This window comes from Puma concolor, chromosome B4 (assembly GCF_028749965.1).
Source record: "Puma concolor isolate L17-30 chromosome B4, mPumCon1.1.hap2, whole genome shotgun sequence".
NCBI lineage: Eukaryota > Metazoa > Chordata > Mammalia > Carnivora > Felidae > Puma > Puma concolor.
The window spans coordinates 50,126,754-50,144,840 of NC_141673.1; the positions used below are offsets into that span (position 1 = coordinate 50,126,754).

The window sequence follows — 18,087 nt, forward strand, 5'->3', positions numbered from 1 at the left end:
TTTGGATTCAGCTGATTTTCTGTCTTTTGTTTCTAACTTCTAAAACACTAGGCCTTAAGTATCATACACTCAAGGACCGAGGACACAGACTTTACACAATAACCCCTACAGTGCAATGACAAGAGTTGCTACCGTACTCCTGAAATAAATAAAACAAGAGTTTGACTAGAGAGCGGAAAAGGGAGAATCAGAAGGGCTGTGACAGCATAAAGAAGCCGGAGGGTCCCGCAGAAACGCCCAGCGCTCCAGGCCGTAGACCGAATCCTGGGAGCAAGGAGACGGCAGGACTACAGAAACTACAACAGAAATCACAGGAAAATGTGAGGGGATCCCAGAGCAGAAGCTTCCCAGAGTATTGTCCAGGAGGGTACAAGTCTTAGGAAGAAGGCCACATTTAATCTGGTGGCAAAGGACAGAGAAGATAAGTAGGCTGTTGGGTGTGGGGGAGGTCCCAGCAAGTCCCACCCTCCTCACTCCCAAGCTTCCAGAGAAGTGTACGAAGTGGCTGAGAACTGGCCCGCAGCTCCCAAGAGCTGCCTGGGGAAGCAGCGTGAAGGCGGCGGTGGTGACAACCAGGGGATCACAGTCCCCTCAAGGGAAGTAATGGCCGTGAGGCCTGAAGCCTGAGAACCAGGCGGAGACCCACATCTCCACGGAGACTGGACTGACACCCAATGCCAGGATGAGGCCTATCATAATCCGTTCGGGCTGCTAGAACAAAATACCACACACTAGCTGGCTTATCAACAACAGAAGTTTCTCACAGTTCTGGAGGCTGGGATGTCCAAGAACAAGACACCTACAGATTCCGTGTCTGGTGACAACACTCTTCCTGGTATGTGGCTGTCTTCTCACTGGGTCCTCACGTGGCAGAAGGGGTGAGAAAACTCTCTTGGGCCTCTTGTATAAGATCACTAATTCTGCTTCTGAGGTCTCCACCCTCATGACCTAATCACCTCCCAAAGGCCCACCTCCTAATACCATCATTTTGGGGGTGATTAGGTTTTAACATAAGAGTTTTGTGGAAGTCAGTGGATAGCAGGCCCTGAGGAAGTTAGGCCACCTGAACCTCTTCTGAGGAAAAGGGTAGAGAATTCTGAAAGAGGCGGAGCCTTAAACCAGAACAGACTACGAAAGACTGAGTTTTCCATTACCCAGTAAAAATGGAGGCTTATGACTTACGCCAATTTTAATTTTAATAAAATAAATTTAAGCTTTTTCAAATATATTTTTAAAACAAGATTATAAGTCTGTGTATACTTTTTTGAAGTCCTTGCTCTATAAAAATGACAACGTAATACATTGACATCATTCATTCATTCAACCAAGAATCGAATATTCCAAGCACTATAATGTAAGCTAGAGATATAAGGTAAATAAGATGTCTTTAAGAAATTTATGTTTTAGTGCAGCAGACCCTACAGTTACATGTGATAAGTACTATTGTAAAGGCATATGTATTTGTTTTCTGAGGCTGCTGTAACAAATTACCATAAACTTGGTGACTTGAAACAACAGACAGTCATTTTCTCACACTTCTGGAGGCCAGAGTCTAAAACCAAAATTGTGGTAAAATCAATATTTGCTAAATTAAGAAATCCAGGAAGCACTAATATGCAATTCACAAATCATACATAAATCTGTCCAATGATTATGGAAGAATCTGCCAATTAAAATAGAGTGATTTTTACATATTTTATATCACTATACATAGTTAAAATAACTAAACTACAAAACTGAGGTGAGGAAGCTGATGTTGAAAAACAGTAACTTAGGGGCGCCTGGGTGGCGCAGTCGGTTAAGCGTCCGACTTCAGCCAGGTCACGATCTCGCGGTGCGTGAGTTCGAGCCCCGCGTCAGGCTCTGGGCTGATGGCTCAGAGCCTGGAGCCTGTTTCCGATTCTGTGTCTCCCTCTCTCTCTGCCCTTCCCCCGTTCATGCTCTGTCTCTCTCTATCCCAAAAATAAATAAACGTTGAAAAAAAAAAATTAAAAAAAAAAAAAAAAAAAAAAGAAAAACAGTAACTTAGCATGTTTTCTCTGCTGCCTTTTATCAGTTTGATTTTTGAAGTGCTTGATTCTTTAAACAAATTACCTTTTAAATCGACATAAGCAGCCTACAACGGTATGAGGCATTTTTGTAAGCAAATTCTCTACACTTTGGTTGCATTTTATTTGAAAGTATGGGATCTTTATTTATCAAGGCATTCAACAAATGGAGGACCAAAAAAACTTCAGCTTGCTAAATGTTTTAGGAAATTAAGGCTATTGAAAACAGACATTACAAACAGACAAGCAGGGAATGTAGTCCCCATGAAAGCAAGGAACTGAACGACTGTGACAATAAACGATTAAAATGGTTACAGTGTTTAATTTTGAAATTTCATAATTGCGCTTTAAAATGTCTTGACTTGGGGAAAATCTTTTGAGATGGAGCACCTATTTTTAATTAGAGAAATTGCATTCAGTTCCAGAATAGAACGGAATATGGTTGAGAAGCTTATACTTTTACAACATTTGCATTTGGTGAACCATTTCAAATAATCATAAAGACAACCTCTTTGATGAATTTTGTCTTATAAAAATACATGTCAAAGAAAAGTATTCTGGATTGAAACAAAAATATCTGGGCTAAAATTTTTACTCGCTTTAATATTTAAAAAAATAGAACTGAGAATATCTTCAACTGAGCAGAATTTGCTCTGAGCTTACTAAGTACCCCAGCGCCCACAGAGAGAATATATTCTCATTAAAAATAGGATCTTCAGAGAAAAGTCAATTAAGAGTGTCAAAAACTTCCAAGTTATATACCATAAATCCAATTTTGAATATTATAGGGAATTTTATGACAATGTTAGAACTATAGTGACAAAATGAAAGAAAAAGGAGAAATACAGTATCATAGATCCAGCTAAGAAACAAAATAAAATACAGTAATGTTTCTAGAATAATTGTTATACTTATGTTATTTTTAAACATTTAGATAATCAGTATGTCTGCTTTAATGCTGTTATAAAACCTCATTTTTTGGAATTGTTTTATCTATCCACCAATAAGATAAAGCCAATTGGTTGATCAAAAAGTAAACGTTTCCAAAGTCAGATGATTTTAATTATTTTTAAAATAATTACTTAATCTCAAAAACAATTTGGTTCGTAAATTATATTCTTATCGAAACTCAGTCCAAGTGCAGACTGGGGGGCAACACCGGAGGGTGGAAACAAGGCCTTTGAGGCCGTGCTGAGGGGCTCTGATTGGATCCTGACAGTTCAGAGGACCAGACCGGATGCAAGAGGAGAGAGGAGGTGAAGCCAGGCAGACAGGTCCCCCCCCACCCACTCCTCCGCCTGGAGCAGCTCAGCCTATGTCCAATACCTACTGGACTTCCACGAACACTCTGATTTGAAGAAATGGTCCTCTGGCTAAAAATAGGCCTGAAAACACCACTGTGGAGCAATGGAGTGAGTGTCAAGGATAAATTTTAAGCAAGGGAGTAACATGATCAGGTTTGCCTTTTTAAAAGTCACTCTGGCAACAAGAGGGAGGATGAACAACTTAAGGGAAGTAAACAGCGGGATATGTGGGTTTAGCACCTGCATGGAGGACCACACTGAGGTTTAATGGCTTTTACCAAAACAAAAGAAAACAAAAACAAAAAAAACAATTCTGTTTCTAGAGCCCCTAATGTGAGGATCTACGCATTAAATTATGATTAGAAGTCCATGAAAAGTTCTGTTTCTTTAGACCACCTAATTTGATTTCAATTACGCATCACCAAGAACTATCTTACATAATGTGTTTCCTTGTTTTGATCTAGCTGCCTGGGTGCTCAGAACTAAATTAAATGTTTGAGTGTAGCAACTAATTTATTCTAGCTACTTGAGTGCAATTTTTTCCTCTACTCTGTTTCTTTGTTTTGTTTTGCTTTTTTTCCCCCCTGAATTGACATTTTCAGTATCATTTGGGAGTACAGAATCTAAGTGACAAGTAATAACTGTAATGATTGCTAACATTTTATAGGACTGACATATGTCAGACAATGTTCTAGACTCTTTATGTACATTAACTCATTTATTCTCACCAAAAATATGGAACTCTCTCTGGCTTTGTGATTAGTAAACTTATTTAGAAAACACTGGTGATATCGAATGGCATCTGTTTCTCTTCATCACCAGTCTAGGCTTAACTAGTCATGTCTGTGTTTAAAACCTATCAAAGGATTGGGGTGCCTGGGTGGTTTAGTCAGTTAAGCGTCTGACTGTCGATCTCAGCTTAGGTCTTGATCTCAGGGCTGTGAGTTCAAGCTCCGTGCTGGGGTCCATGCTGGGCGTGGCATCTACTTAAAGAAAAAGAAAAAATCAAAGCATTGAAATAGCCAATTTCAAGAAAATAACTTTTATGAAATAAAACGAGAATCACTAGAAGCCCCCTCTCTGATCCTTAACTCCCTGTTACTTAAATTAAGTATTAAAATGATACACAACAACGGCATAGGGAGTTCCGACGAGAAAATTAGTGCAAAGTCATGTTGAACATTTTACTGGGGTAAACAAATGTCAGTTATTGTTTTTCTGAGAAAGCTACAACGAGGATGTCTCTGTTACAGTCTTACGCCTCTCATGGGCTCCATGGGCAACTCATTCTTCACAATGATTCCGGAATTTGATCACTTCTCAACACCTCTGCCCTGGTCCAGGACACCAGCATCTCTTACCAGCACCACGGCCACAGCCTGCTAATGGGTCTCCTGCTACACAGTCTTTCCCCCTTGCACATGACAGGCAGGGTGATGGCTTTCAAAATACCATGCAGAGGGGCCCCCCGGGTGTCTCAGTCGGCTCAATGTTGGTTTCAGCTCAGGTCATAATCTCGCTGTTCGTGAATTCGAACCCCACATCAGGCTCTGCATTGATAGTGCAGAGCCTGCTTGGGATTCTCCCTCTCTCTGTCTGCCCCTCCCCTGTATGTGCTCTCTCTCTCTCTCTCTCAAAATAAATAGATAAACTTTAAAATAAGGGAAGCAGATATTGCCCCCTCAGAAATGTCTGAGTCCTAATCCCCGGCATCTGTGGATATGTTCCCTTTCGTGGCAAAAGGATCTTTGCAGATGTGGTGAAGTTAAGGATCTTGAGGTGGGGGTAGATTATTCTTGATTTTCCAGATGTAATCACAAGTGTCCTTATAAAGAGGGAGGCAAGAGTGTCAGAGTCAGAAAAGGAGATGTGACCACAGAAGGAGAGGTTGGAACTGTGTCGTTGCTGGAGGAGGGCAATGAGCCGAGGAATGTGGGCAACCTCTAGAAGACAGAAAAGTCAGAAAACGGGTTCTCCCGTGAAGTTCCCAGAGGGACAGCAGCCCTGCCATCACTTTGACTTTAGCCCCAGGTTATAGACTGAAGTGGGCCTCCCCCCCAGAAATATGTAGGAGTCCTAACTCCTAGTACCTCAGAATGTGACCTTCTTTGAAGATAGAGCCTTTACAGAGGTAATCAAGTTAGAACGAGCTCGTCAGGGTGGGTTCTATTCCAATATGACTGTTGTGTTTATAAAGAGGAAATTTGGAGACAGACATGCTCGGGGCGATGCTTCTAGAAGCCCAAAGAATGCCAAAGACTGCTAGCAAAATGCCAGAAATTAGTGGAGAGGCATGACCTCCTTTTGCACTTCCCCTCACTCCCTTTGTCCCAGACCCACTGGCCTCCTTGCTGTTCTTTGAACATCCTCGCTCACTCACCCCAGGGCCTTTGTATTTGCTGCCTCCTCTGACCAAAGGTTCTTCCTCCTCTTATGCTGCCTCACTTCCATCAAGTCCCTGGTCATACGTCACCTTATCAGAGAGGCCTTCCTTCAACCTTCTATATGAAAGAGCACTCTCTGTCTCCTTTCTCTGCTTTAATTTTTCTTAGCATGTATCACCATTTGACATGCTCTGCACTTGTTAATTTGTGATCATCATCTCCTTTCTTCCCCATGAGAACATGAGCACCTGGAAAGCAGGGGGTTGTCGGGCTCACTCCTGTGTCCCCACTGCCTATCACAGTGCCAATTGCAGAGGAAACACTCAGTACATCTTTCTGGTTTGAGTGAATTCAAACCACTGCTATCTTCTGCCTCTAGACTTCTTTCCACATCAACTATTTTCGGTATCTTTGTCTTTGCGCACGTAAACAACGAAACCACAGGTTCTGGGGTCAGAAATCCAATATTCGCACTCCATGTGACCTTCATCAAAACAGATTGGAAGATGAGCTCATAAGGGAGGCAGCGGCGCAGCTTTTCCAACAAAACTTCAAAACCTTTCAGACCAGATAGTCAAGCGCACAACGAGGCAGGCCGCTCCTGACCAGAGAAACCAGTCAGTTGTAATGACAGCTCTGGACTTATAATTAATCCCAAAAGGCTGGCTCGGCAATTAAGCCTGGGTTTGGAACTAGATGTTAAAATATTAACACACTAAAACATTTTTAATGCAGTAATAAAAGGGGGTAGATGTGGGTTGTTTATAAGGAATTCAAAATTAATTATAGCTTTCAAAAGCGCTCCCATTTCCAACTTTAAATTTTATCTCCTAGGATGTGCCTGTGGTGACAACATAGGCAGGCTCGCGATGAAAGTTACAATGCGGGTAGATAGGCTGGGGAGTGCAGCTCGGAAGGAATCTGCAGCTCGGAAGGAATCTGCGGCTCAATCCCACGCTCTTGCGATTTTTTTCCCCTTAAACTTAGAAGTCAGATCAAGCTCAACATGTGAGTATAGGGGAAGATATAAGCGCTTTTGTTTTAACCATAAGATAAATAGCATGCAGTCGATTCATCTCACATCTTGGGAGATCCTTCTAGACTCCTGTAATCGCCGTCATAGGAAGAGGCATGCTTCTGCCCTCCCTAGACAGTCTCAACAGAAGGAGCCAATCTGATTGGTCAGAATAGGACATGTTGATTAATATGTTTCTGGTAGCTGTTTCCCTTGGGTGAATCTCTGCCTCCTGTTCATTCCGTAGGGCAGGAATAGTCCCTGGGTCAGGGCTGCCTCTGGGGCCCAGCAGTCTTGCTCTGCCCCGTCACATGCCCACACATGTTGGTCACTGATGAGAGAGCTCCTCTACTGGGAGGCCAAGCAGAGGTGGTAAGACTCCAAACTTTGGCTGTAGGCTCGAGAGGAACTCAGAAGTCCCATTGAGGCCTCAAACGTAAGCCAAAAGTTCCCTTCATGTATACCATTGAGAGACCATATTGGCCTAGTCTCCCCTCCCCCCCAACAGTGAAGTGACCCCTTTCCTTTGTTTCCCATGTGCTACTGGTCCTTATATCCATCTCCCCCTTGCTCAATATTATTAGAACTCTGCCTTTTATTCCACTCTACATATAATTTCCCCCTACAGTGTACAGAGAAACGTATCCACTCTGGCATGATCCCTTGGGTTTCTTAATGAGCATGACAGCACAACGGCCATTGGCTGAGAACCACCCCGGCGATTGGTGGGGCTCCCTCACCAGTTAATCGGCTCTCCCTAATTTAGATGATGTGAAATTATATTACAGCGAAACCACATGAACCTGCAGGGCTGCTTGTGAGCAGTCAAATCTGTCAGCGTGAACTGCAAGATTGCTGTGTCCACTGTTTTATTTTCAGCAATGTCGACATTCTGTAGATTCCTGCAGGCAGCCTTACGTAGGTGTTAAATGCACGGGCTGAGGAGTTAGGCAGCCCGAGACGGAATTCTCAGCCTGTCATCACAAAGTATGTGACCTTGAGCATATTCCTCGGGACTTTGTGTCCTCAACTCTCCAGAGGGAATAATAATACTTACTTGATGGGTTTTGGGGAGGATTACACAAAAAGCATTTTTCACGATGTTTGCCACCTGGCGAACACTCAATAAATGTCAGGAGAGATTGCTATTGTTACTCCTATTGTTACTTCATTACCAAACGAGTTAGTCTCCATAAATACAGAAATGATGAAGACTCACTCAATTAATGTTCTTTTTGGAAAGGCATCTAAAAGTAAAGCCATCCTACAGTTTTACATGGGGAAATAGCATACATAACTAAATAGAACAATCAACCAGTCATCACAGTGTGCCCCCATAATAACCCCAATGTCCTGTTCTAAAGCCTCAGAGAGAAAAAAAAATTGACCTCCATGGAAAAAGAATACAAAGTATGGCAAACTGGGGTTTTCCACTGCTATCTAATAAATTACCAAAATTTAGTGGCTTGAAACAATACAAACTATTGCATCACATGGATTAGGTGTCCAGGTACATGTTAGCTGGGTACTCTCCTCGGGGGTCGTATGAGGCTAAAATGTCAATCATGGCCTCAATCTCATCCAAGACCTGGGTCCTCTTCCAAGTTTGCTGGTTGTTGGTAGAATCAGTTCCGTGTGATTATAGGACTGTGTCCTCATCTTTCTAGTTGACTGTTGCCTGGGAATTACTCTGTTACTACATGCCATCTTAGGTCCCTGACACATGGCGCCCACCAGGAGCATTTCACATGATTGTTTGCTTCTTCAAAGCCAGCAGGAGAACATCTCTGCTGCTTGGAATTTCCCTGACCTATAGATTTCACCACCCACCCCCACCCCCCACCTGATTAGGTCCAGCCCACCCAGGACAAATTCCCTTTCAATTAATTCAGTCAAACGACTGGGTCAATTAATTCAGTCAAATGACTGGGTCAATTAATTCAGTCAAACGACTGGGGACCTTAATTACATCTGCAAAAAAATCCCTCCATCTTTGTCATGCAATAACATATGTTTGACATATGATAACATATATAACCTAACCATGGGTAACCATGATATCCATCACTTTCACACCTCCTGCCCCTACTCAAGGGGAAGGGATTACATGGGGTATATACACCAGGTGACAGGAATCATGAGGGCTAGTTTAGAATTACACCAACCACAATCGGAAATCAAATACTAAAATCATAAAACAGAATTCACAGATTTACTTATTCTCAGGTCAAGTAACATTTGCATTACTTTTAAATAAAGATAGAAATTGAGAAATCACAGATTCTGGAATAAACATAGTGGGTTGAGCACATTCACTTATCTCCTCTGTCCCCCCCTAAATGCACTCAAATTACAGTAAAAGAATAACACAAGGCAAAGCTTCCAGGACAAGGAAAATAAGAGTATGAACAAGAGATGTTGATAAGCATTTGGAAAATGAAAATGGATAGAGACATGGTGAACGGCCCTGACAGAAGAGAGAAAACTGAACCCAAGTGCTCACAGAGGCAGATAGCAACCAACAGAAACCCAGAAAGACGCAGGGATCAGGGTCCCTATGGTAAGGAGCAGGTTAAGGAATGAAGAAGAGCCTCTCCCAAGATCAACATCCCCCACCACGGTGATACAATCATCACAACTGATGAACCCACATCGACACATCATAATCGCCCTAAATCCATAGATTACATTAGAGTCCACTCTTGGTGTTGTACATTCTGTGGGTTTGGACAAATGTATAATATGACACATATTCATCACTATGGCATCCTGAAGGGTATTTTCACTGCCCTGAAAATCCCCCATGCTTTGCCTATTCATTGCCCCTCACCCCTACAAACCTCGGAAAACACTCATCTTTCTCCTGTCCTAATAATTTTACCTCTTCCAGAATATCATATAGTTGGAATCTTACAATATATAGACTTTTCAGATTGACTTCTTTTACTTAGTGATATACATGTAAGGGTTCTCTATGAATAAAGCTGCTATGCGTAAACATCCGTGTGCAGGCATTTGAGTGGAAATAAGTTTTTCAATTCCGTTTAGGTAAATACCAAAGAGCATGATTGCTACATCATAAGGTAAGAATGCTTAGTTTTTTAAGAAACCACAAACTGTCTTCCAAAGTGGCTGTGCCATTTTGCATTCCACCAGCAATAAATGAGAGTTCCTGTTGCTTCACATCCTCACCAGCATTTGGTGTTCCTGTGCGAGATTTTGGCCATCTAATAGATGTATAGTGGTATCGCCTTGTTATTCTAATTTGCATTTCCCTGATGACATTTGATCTGGGGCGTCTTCTCATATGCTCATTTGCCATCTGTATATCTTCTTTGGTGAGATGCCTGTTAAAGTCTGACCAATTTTTAGAATCAGTTTGTTTAATTTTGCAGGCTACAGAATTCTAAATTCTAGGTTGATGGGGTTTTTTTTTTCCCTCTCCATGCATAAAATATTTTACTTCACTCTCTTGTTTACATGGTTTCTGAGCAGAAGTCAGATACAATTTTTATCTTTGTTCCTCGACACTTAAGGTGTTCTTTCTTCCTCCTCGGGTTTCTTTGGGATTTTTTTCTTTATCCTTGATTTACTTTCATTGGAAAATGATATACCCAAGTGTAGTTTGTGGGGTTTTGTTTGTTTTGGCATTTGTCCTACTTGGTGTTCTCTGAACTTCCTGTAGCTATGGTTTAGTGTCTGACATTAATTTGGGGAAAATTCTTGGGGCACCTGGGTGGCTCAGTCAGTTAAGCCTCTCACTTTGACTTAGGTCATGATCTTGCGGTCCGTGAGTTCGAGCCCCTCATAGGACTCTGTGCTGACAGCTCAGAGCCTGGAGCCTGCTTCAGATTCTGTGTCTCCCTCTCTCTCTCTCTCTGCCTCTCCTTGTTTGCATTCTGCCTCTCTCTCAAAAATAAATAAACATTAAAAAAATTTTTTTTTAATTTGGGGGAAATTCTCAATCATCGTTTCAAAGATTTCGTCTGTTCCTTTCTCTCTTTCTTTTCCTTGTGGTATTCCCATTATGAATATGTCACATCATTTGTAGTTGTCCCACACAGTCCCTGGATATTTTACTCTGTCCTTTTCAATCTTTATTTTCTTTGCTTTTCAGTTGTAAAGGTTTTTATTGAAATATCCTCAAGCAGCGACTCTTCCCTCAGCTGTGTCCAATCTGCTAATAAGCCCATCAAAGGCATTCCTCATTCCTTTTACAATGTTTTTGATCTCTAGTATTTCTTTTTGGTTTTTTTCTTGGGATTCCCATTTCTCGGCCCCCGTTGCCCATCCTTGCATGCTGTCTGCTTTATCCACTAGCACCGCTGGCATTTGATTAGAGTTGTTTTAAATTCTCTGTCAGAGAAAGACAAACACCATGTGATTTCACTTATACGTGGAGTCAAAAACAACAACAAACAAACAAATGAGCAAACAAAAAAATAGAAACAGACTCACAAATACAGAGAACTTGCGGCTGCCAGAGGAGATGGGGTGGGGAATGGGTGAAATAGGTGAAGGGCATTGCTAAGAGGTACAAACTTCCAGTTAGGAAATAAATAAGTCAAGGGAATGAAAAGTTTAATGTAGGGAATATAGTCAGTAGTATTGGAATCATTTTATGTGGTGACTGTACTTATCATGGTGAACATTACGTAAGATATGGAATTGTCAAACCACTCATTATAATTAATATAACACCGTTATACGGGGCGCCTGGGTGGCTCAGTTGGTTGAGAGTCCGACTTCGGCTCAGGTCATGATCTCACAGTTCGTGGGTTCGAGCCCCACGTCGGGCTCTGTGCTGACAGCTCAGAGCTCAGAGCCCGGAGCCTACTTCCGATTCTGTGTCTCCCTCTCTCTCTGCCCCTCCCCCACTCACACTCTGTCTCTCCTTCAAAAATAAATAAACATTAAAAAAAATTAAAAAAAAAATATATATATAACACCGTTATAACCATAGTTCAATAAAAAAAAACAAACAAACAAAACCCTGTCTGATAATCCCAACATCCCTGACACGTCTGGTTCTGATGCCTGTTCTGTCTCTTCAGTTGTGTTTTCTGCCTTTTGGTATGCTTCGTGAGTTTTTCTTGATCGCTGGACACGATGGACTGGGTGAATTGAATTGATGTAAGTAGGCTTTTAGTAATGTGGTTGTGAGGTGGAGGGGGGGGGTGGGAAGAGAAGCATTTTTGTAGTCCTAGGATTAGGCCTCAGTCTTTTAGTAAGCTGTGAACTTCACAGGTGTTTCTCAGTTCCGCCCCTCTCAGGTGGGACAGGATGGCTAGATTGGGCTGAAGTTGGCTATTTTCCTCCTCCCGTGTGGAAGGCTAGAGCCAGCTGGAGTTGGGTATTTCCATTCTCCCTGGTCAGTTAGATGCTGATAATACTCTAACCCGTTAGGGTGTGGTCAATTAGTTTCCCCTGAAGGCAGGCCTTATTAAGAAGAACAGAGTGCTCTTGCGTATTTCAAAATGGCTCCTCACCCTGCTGGAAGCCCAAGATTTTTCACCAATAGTTACTATGAGAACCTGGTCAAACTCCTAGAGGTAGGGAGTGTGGGGGCCCCCTAAGACTGAGTCTGCGTGGAATTCTTAACAGAGTGGTCTGCACCAAGCTCCCGGCAATTTGCAGTTACAGTTGCAATTTCCTTCCAGCCATGCTTTCCAATATGGTTTCCACTGGTCTCTGTTCAGGTAAGCTGTGACTCCCTGCATTTGTCTGTCTCTCCAATCTTAGGGACAGTGGTTTGTCCTGTGTCCTCCTCTTTCTTCAGATCCCAAGAGAGTTGATCCTTTAGTCTGGTTAGCACTTGTCAAGCTAGCTCTTGTCAGTTTTCATCTGGTCTAAACATTGATTCTGTTGTCCTTTTCTCCCATGTTCTCTTTTTCCTATCCATCTTTTCACAGCCTGCAATTTAGCTTTCTCTTCTATTCTTCTATCCCCCCTGCATATGCTATTTTCATTTTCCAGTACTTCCATTATTCACCTATCAAAATCTTATTACGTGATTTAAGATTCTAGTGGTTACAAGTGGAAGAAAAAACAACTCAAGCTGAGGTAAGTATAGAAAGGGAATTGGTTGGCTTATGGAGCTGAATTTGTGGGGTAAGCTGGCTTCAGGAATAACTGGATTAAGGGCTCAAAATTTGTCCTGGGGACTCTGTTTTTCTCCATCACTCTGCTTATCCCTGCTTTTTGACATGTGTTGATTTAATTCTCAGTGACCTCACACTAGCAAGTGGCTGTGATAATTCCAGCCTCTATTCTTGAGGCTTAAGTCTAGCTAGGATGAGAGAATATCTCTTTCCAGGCATCTCAGTAGCTCTGACTGACTCAAGTCATGTGACCACCCCAGCCCCAACTGCTAAACCCAAAGAAAATGAAAGCATTTGTTGGCTTAGATCTGGGTCACCCTGTTTGTCATGAGCCTATCCCATTGCTCCACCAGACCACAAGGACTAAAAATAGCAAAGGGATGAATCTTCTGCTAAAAAATGGGGGCTGTTACCCTAAGTAGCATAAATGGCCACTAGATGACTAAAGCACAATTGTCCACTATTTTTTTAAGACTCAGTTTAAGCATCCCCACTAGACTGAGGATGCTCTTTAAGGGCAGGGATTATGTCTTTTTCATCCTTGTATCCTAATTCCTTAAACATACTAAGTCAATAAGCATTCATTAACAAATGAAGAACGTGCCTACAGGAAAACAATAGGGGCAGTGATTAACTTCCAGGGGAAGTTAGGGGAAGTTTCAAAGAGAAGGTAGCACTTCAAACAAGTCTGACAGATGAGTTTGGATGCACCAGGAGTGGGGGAAATAGCAAGAAGAACATCCAAAAAAGAGTAACAGCTTGTGAAAATGCATGGACTAGCAGGGAATGTGTAAACCTAAATCATCTAGATTAGGAGAAGTAGGAGATAAAGTGGCAGGTGAGGGGACAGGACAGGGAGATGGGGGAACGCTTAGGAAAGACCAGAAGACAGTGAAAACCTCAAGATTTATACTTATCTCTAGGCAATGGGGAATTACTGAAAGATTTTAACTGAAAGATGAATACCATCAAATATTTCACTTTTTTTTTTTTTAATTTTTTTTTTTTCAACGTTTATTTATTTTTGGGACAGAGAGAGACAGAGCATGAACGGGGGAGGGGCAGAGAGAGAGGGAGACACAGAATCGGAAACAGGCTCCAGGCTCTGAGCCATCAGCCCAGAGCCCAACGCGGGGCTCGAACTCACGGACCACGAGATCGTGACCTGGCTGAAGTCGGACGCTTAACCGACTGCGCCACCCAGGCGCCCCACAAATATTTCACTTTAAAATGTTCATTTTGGGGCACCTGGGTCGCTCAGTCGGTTGAGCGTCTGACTTCGGCTCAGGTCATGATCTCACTATCTGTGGGTTGGAGCCCTGCTGCATCCAGCTCTGTGCTGACAGCTCAGAGCCTGGCACTTGCTTTGGATTCTATGTCTCCCTTGCTATCTGCCCCTCCCCCCTCTCATGCTCACTCGCTCTCTTGCTGTCTCTCAAAAATAAACATTAAAAAAATTAATTTTTATTTAAATTTAAAATAAGTTTAATAAAGTTAAATATTTTAAAATTATTTTTAATGTTTATTTTTGAGAGAGCAAGAAAACACACATGCATGCAAGTGAGAGAGGGGCAGAAGGGGAGGGAGAGAGAATCCCAAGCAGGCTCCACGCCCAGTGCGGAGGCTGACATGGGGGCTCAATGCCACAACTGTGAGATCAAACACCCAAGCCAATGCCAAGAATCGGTTGCTCAACCAACTGAGCCACCCAGGCACCCCAAATATTTTACTTTAGAAAGACAACATTGATTTCTTTCTTCTTCCAATGTATCCTCCCCACTGCTGTGAGAGTCAAAAAACCAATTAGGAGACTGGTACCGAATCAGGCCAGAGGATATGAGGGAAATCAAAAGAAGTATTTTTTAGGAGGTAGAATTGAGAACTGATAGTGATCGCATCTATTCAGAGACGGATGCATGAGAATGTAGGAGATTATCAGACTGTCTGACCAGGTAGGTGGCAATGTCATGCACAAAAATAAAGAATGCAGAAAAAGAAAGGCATTCTGAAATATGCCTCTTCCTTCTCTTTGCTATTCTGTGCTGTTTTGCTTTGCTTTTCAATCCAAGAAAACCTTCAACCCATACTATGTACATCACAGTTAGGTGAGATCTCCCCCCAAGTTGACTATCTTGCCAAGGCTCTACGGACAAACATGGGGTGACGTTTCTCAAAACTTGTAAAGAGGGGTTCTGGTGTCAAATCATCTGCGTAGATAATCATTTTTCCAGGAGAGCATGATGGAAAATAGAGCGTTTGAGAAATCTGACCATAGGACCAAGTCCTTGCAAAGGAGAAGGGAAGGCAGGGAAAGTGGCAAAGATGAGGTCTAATCCTACATTTGCTGACAGTAACTGCCTTTGCTATTGTTAGAGTATTGTATTTCAGGACTCTCTGATAGGTCAGTCTGGGCTTTAAAGCACTTACAGTAGAAAGATTAACTTCCTTTTTGGAGTCCGTGAACACCAATCCCCTGTACATATGGGAGAATCACACTCCTACTATAATACTATTAAATGTTCTCCTAACAACAGGGTCTGCCTTCTTAACCATTTTATATCTAATAGCATCCTGTTGTTGGGGGTTAACCATGATCATGATACCCAGTATTAGTGGGAGTGGGGGAATTGGACACTTTCAGACAGGTTCAGGTGTAAGTTTTGAGCCTTTCTGGCCAGGACACTATGCTTCAAGAAGGCTTCCTATGTGTATAATGTCTTCTCCTGCAATTCCATTTCCAGGGAGTATTTTTGCACATGTGCAAAAATTTACTACAGGTACGTTTAGGGTGTTCTTTAATCATAAAGATTGGAACTACCCTAAATATCTAAAATTAAGGATGTTTAGGTTTTTTCAAAATAATGGACTTCATTCAGATAATGAATTTCAATAAAGATATTGAAGTGAATACAGATGTGTATGTATTGATTGTGACAAGAAATTGTTGACATTTTAGAAACTAAGACACCTTACAGAACAGAGGCTATAACCTAGTGCTATTTTCTGAAAGTGAACTAGAATACTACTTGAAAGTATTAATTATTCTTCACCCCCCACCCCCATGATGATCTCCCACTCAGACTTTGAAACGCGGGGCCCCCAAAACACTAGGAGGAGTTTTAGAAATAGATTAAGAAAGAAACTAAAAAATACAAAGAAATTCTTGTCTCCCAAGTTCAAGAGCAAAAGGCTGAAGTATGAGAAAGTGAAGATTTGAAAATGGATAGGAGGTGGCCAAGCCAGTTTTTTCCTGCCTCTTCAAAAAAAAAAAAAAAAAAAAAAAAAAAAAAAAAAAAAGGCTCTCAGAGAGGAGGGAGAGAGGATTCAAGTAAACTGGAAAAGTAGACTAGAATGTGTGCTGCCCTCCTCCGTGGGCTGAACCTTACAGGTGGACTCCCTCCTGCACTTAGAGACTGGAGAGCAGGGTGACCTTCCCGTCAGAAGTCTGGAAGTCCTTGGTGTCCAGGTGGAGAGGAGTTTGGCCCCACAAAGGGAAGGAGAGGACAGGAGTAGGAGATTGGTCACTGGCGGGACAGCATTTGCCTCCCAAGCTCCCCTCATTCCAGGGATGTCCCAGGGGGCACCCAAGGACTGAGCTGAGCAAGGTGGCTCTGCCTGTGGCCTTGCTGCCAGGAGGAAGGGTTACTCAGCAGAGAGGGGGGAGGGGGAAGGAGGTGTCCCTGCTGAGCTTCAAGTGAGGGCTCAGCTGCAGCTACTCAGGTTTCTTATGGGGGGTGGAGAAAACACCAGAGAGAAGGCACACCTGCTTCTTACAAACCAAAGAGGTCCAAAGCAACCTAGCTCACTTCTTCACTTCTCACCACCTAGCTCACTTCTTCACTTCTCACCACCTAGCTCACTTCTCACCGGATTAGTTCCCCATCAGGAACTCCTCCATTTTTAAACTGCTCTTCGTGTAGGTGTGGCCGTGGAGTTCATGGCTGGGCAGCAGCCTCCCATTGTCCATCCCACGCTGTGGAGAGAGGAGCACACGTGTTTGGTTTCTCCTATAGCTTTACCCCTGGTACTTCTGAAAAACTTCCAATATTTACAAAGAATGTATAAAAACTTCTAGAAGCAATGAAAGAGATTTAGCGGGTAAAATATAGACGTTCATTGGATTTCCATGAAAAAAGCGATAATAGCAAGGGAGCACCAGCTTTTGCGTAGGGTGGCAGCGTAATCTTTATTGTTTGCACTGAAATGAAGACAAATACTAGAAATTGATCTATGGACTGTGAAACTGAAGATTTAGTGTGAGTTGTAGTCTCTATATTCCAAATTTAGCAGTATTCAATCTACAGTTGGTATAATTGGACTGTTGTTGGTAGTATAAACTTCTAAAAGTTACATAAAAATGGTTTAATAACCATTTGATCTAGTAATTTTACTCCTGGAAATTTATTCTAATAGCGGCATCAAAACATGCACATTTTAACCATAACTAGATAGATGATAGATTTTTTAATTGGTACTAGAAGAAACAGAAAGAGTATAACCAAAAATAAGACCAATAAGTAAACAATGGTACATACGCTCCATGAACTACTAAAACTAAATTAGAAATAAGTTTTAATGACCAGAAAAAATTATTACTATATAATAAGTATAGACGGTATAGTTTAAAATTGTATGTACTACTTGACAATTGTTTAAGAAAAATCTATGCGTAGAAAACTCTGGAAAGCGACTTACCACAATGCTATATTTTAAGGGATCAAATGATTTTTTTCTTCGTGTTTTAAAATTTTTAATGACATTACTAGATTTAGAATAAAGGTTATTTTAGACATCCTATGTAAACTTGCCTCTAACCATTAAAAGATAATACAGATGTTTGTTATAGTAGAATATTTAATTTGATAGTGTTATCAACTGAAAATGAAAGTTTTGGCAACTTCCTATCAATAGTTGATGATAGTTTTCAAATTCCACTTAAAATTTTTAATGAAACAACCTAGGATATTACCTTGTACAAAGTTTCATTTCCGTTAGATTTTTTTTAACCCTATTTATCTTATGGAATTTTAAATTCATAAATCATTTCTTTTCCTGTAAGTATTTAAAAGCCTAATATTAAATATGCATTTTTCATGATTGTTTCCTTGAAGGAAAAAATTAACTTCAGTAAGCAAAAGCTGTATAGAGATCTATAAGTCTATAAAATAAGGCTATTCTGGGATAGCCTTCAGAATTTCCTAGGCTTTGAAAACATTATACCAATATCACATAATT

The 18,087-nt window shown here is 41.5% G+C and overlaps 1 long non-coding RNA gene across 1 annotated transcript in view; it reads left to right on the forward strand.

Moving 5' to 3' along the window:
- LOC147579058 (uncharacterized) overlaps nt 1–18,087 on the forward strand; it is a 134,802-nt gene that overhangs the window by 48,388 nt on the left and 68,327 nt on the right. Inside the window, exon 4 of the long non-coding RNA XR_015253506.1 lies at nt 52–835. This is a non-coding gene — a long non-coding RNA (uncharacterized LOC147579058). The remainder of the gene's footprint in view (nt 1–51; nt 836–18,087) is intronic.